The following is a 3,424-nucleotide window of genomic DNA, read 5'->3' on the forward strand; positions in this document are numbered from 1 at the left end:
TATAGTAGCAAACACAGTTCCTAATTCAAGACATATACCAAACCCATCATTAAACATACTTTGGAAAGAAGTGACATTTCTGCCGGAACCGGTTTGGCTCAGTGGATAGAGCGTCGGCCTGCGGACTGAAAGGTCCCAGGTTCGATTCCGGTCAAGGGCATGTACCTGGGTTTCGGACACATCCCCAGTAGGGGATGTGCTGGAGGCAGCTGATCGATGTTTCTCTCTCATCGATATTTCTAACTCTCTATCTCTCTCCCTTCCTCTCTGTAAAAAAATCAATAAAATATAAAAAAAAAGAAGTGACATTTCTGAATTTCCACTAGCTACATGTGCCTGTGATGTTAAACATGTACACTGAAGTCAATCTTTTACTTCTCTTTGAAGAATGCTCACTTTTTCCAAGAAGAAAAATATCCCCTGCATTTATATATGAGGAAAGAAATGCAAAGCAAGAAATTAACATTGGAGCCCTTCTGAAACAAATAACAATATTTCTGTTAAATCTTGCATTATTAATAAAAAGCATTGTATATTTTATTATGAAAATATGCTATTTAGTGGTACCATAATAATGCTCAAATGGATTGAGAAAGTTACAGTATTTTTTTTCCATCCTTAAGTTATGTTCCTGAAAACCATGCCAAAAGAACGTGTGGCTGAGGAATGGAAACATTTCATGAGAAACTTGGAGACAAAGGAACCAAAACGGGGGCAGGAGAAAGCCAAAGTACATTTTATTAAAGATATTCACTAATATAAAACAGCCCACTAAATACAGGTATATCATTGGCATTATGGACAAATATATACATCTTTAACAATGAGTATCATGCAATTCATTTTCTTTGTTATTCCTTGCTCATCAAGAAATTTTTAGAACTTCTCTTTCTCCCATAGTTATAATGAGATTTTGTAAATCTGTTTTATTCTCACGGGAGTAGAGAGAAACTGTATTCTGCCTCAGCTTTTTCTCTTGCAAGGAGACTCTGAACCAATATTTCATGTTGCTGTGCTGTTAGTTCCACTGCTCTCCAACTTTCCCTTGTGGGAGTACACTGACCACCAGGGGGCAGCTCCTGCATTGAGTTATGTTCCTGAAAACCACGGTGGTCAGTGCGCATCATAGCGACCAGTTGTTCTGTCATTCCACCTTAACAGTCGCTTAGGCTTTTATTATATAGATGTAATGGGAAGCTCTGGGAGGGTTGAGAACTGAAGAGGGACTTGTGTTTTAAATGGTCACTCTTGTTACATAGGGTGCCATAGGTGTTTGCAATAATCCAAGAGAAAGATGATGGTGGCTTGGACTAGAGTTGTAGTGGAGGAGATAGAAATATCCAGATTCTGGATATATTTTTAACATAACAATAAAAGGATTTTAGTGTGGAGTGTGAAAGAAATTGATGAGTCCAAGGATGAAGTTTCTAGATTGAATAACAGGAGGATGGAGTTGCCACTTACTAAATTGGGTGAGATTTGGGTGTGGGGAGTTAGCAGAGGCTATTGATGCCCTGTCCCACTGTACCTTGGCCTACTTCTGAGCTTACTTGCATCTTGGTGGCAGTTCTGCCCTCATCCCTCTGTTTCTCTGTCTTGGGGATTTCTCCATCAACAGTGAGGAATGGGAAGGGAGTTACTGGATAAATAACCCAGCTTCTCTCTTCCTGGGTGGGACAATTCTGAGATGCCTTCTACAAGATTCCTTAGAGAGGATCCAGCTTCAATTGCCCACAATATTGACCTGCTCCTTAAACCGTCCTTTATTAACATTTCTCCTTTCTCTTTTTTACTTCCCCTATTTCTATACTTCCTGGGGGTAACCTCCTATATAAGTTAGATTTTGTTGCATAACAAACTGCCCCAAAATTTAGTGGCTTAAAACAACTATTTTTGCTCATGATTCTGTGGGTCAGCAATGTGGCCTGGATTCATCTGTGTGACTCTTCTGCTGGCCTTGCCTGGGGTCACTTAGTGGCTATAATCATTGGGCAGCTTGACTGGATCTGGATGGTTTAAGATGACCTCTGCTGATAGATGGCAGAAGCTCGCTGTCAGCTGGTTGATTTAAGAGGCTTCAGATGGGATGGTTCATCTGCTCCTCTGTCCCTCTTAATCTCCAGGAGGCTAGATGAGGTTGTTTCACATGACAATCTCAGGGAAGCCAGAAAGCATCATGAGGCCTGGGTCAGAAGTCTCACAGTGTCACTTCTGCTGCATTCTTTTGGTCAAAGCTAGTCACAATGCCAGATCAGATTCATTTTATTTTATTTTAAAATATATTTTATTGGTTTTTTAGAGAGAGGAAGTGAGAGGGATAGAGAGCTAGAAACATCGATGAGAGAGAAACATCGAGCAGCTGCCTCCTGCACACTCCCTTACTGGGGATGTGCCTGCAACCAAGGTACATGCCCTTGACTTGAATCGAACCTGGGACCCTTGAGTCCGCAGGCCGACACTCTATCCACTGAGCCAAACCGGTTAGGGCGCCAGATCAGATTCAAAGGGTGAAGATAAAAATCTCACTTCTTGATGGGGAGTGATATCAAAGTTACTTTGCAAGAGGGGCAGACATATAAGAAGGGAAGAAAGTTTAGGCCATCTTTACAAGCAATTCACCCATGTCCCTCACTCCCTAAATTAACTACTACTCTGGGTCCTTGTCTCACAGTCTGCTCTTGGGGGAATCCAAACTAAAATGGGGTGGGTGGGAATCAAAGCTCTGGTTTAGACATTCAAAGTTTGAGCCATTTATTGGAGAAATCCAAGGAGAGATTTTTAATTAGCTGTTGAATATATGAACCTGGACTTCAGAACAGAGGTCTGGGCTAGAGATGCTCAAGTTGGGAGTCTTTGCTATGTACATAAGTATATAAACTGATGGGCCTGGATAAGATCATATGGAGAATGTGCAGAGAGAAAGAAGAGGTCAGAAGACTAAGTCCTGGGCCACTTTAATGTTAAGAGTCAGGGACAGGTAGAGGGGCCTGCAGCGGACACTGAGAAGGAGCAGCCAGTGATGTCCTAGAGGGACAGTGGTGTCCTGGAGGCCAAAGAAAGGATGTTTCCAAGAGCGATAAACAGTGACAGGGAAGAGCATTCCATATGCTCTCTGTGTAAAGTGATTTGGGGTCATTGCTCCACATGTGCCAGCATTTTATATCCATCTTCATATTTTCTCATTTACTTACTTACAAGAATTATAACTCAAAGGCAGAGGTAAGTAAGACATCTACCTTTGGGACAGGTCTGTAAACATGGACTTGAGAAGGAAGCCACAGAAAGGCAATAGCCTGCAGATTCATCACAGTCACAAGTTTAACTAACTCTGTAGCCCTGGGAAGCTTTTCACGATTTTAACACAGTTTAGTGCAGGATACAGGAGTTAGCATGGACTTTACAAAAGAACTAGACGATCAAGCTA

This window comes from Myotis lucifugus, unplaced genomic scaffold (genome assembly GCF_000147115.1).
Source record: "Myotis lucifugus unplaced genomic scaffold, Myoluc2.0 scaffold_6, whole genome shotgun sequence".
NCBI lineage: Eukaryota > Metazoa > Chordata > Mammalia > Chiroptera > Vespertilionidae > Myotis > Myotis lucifugus.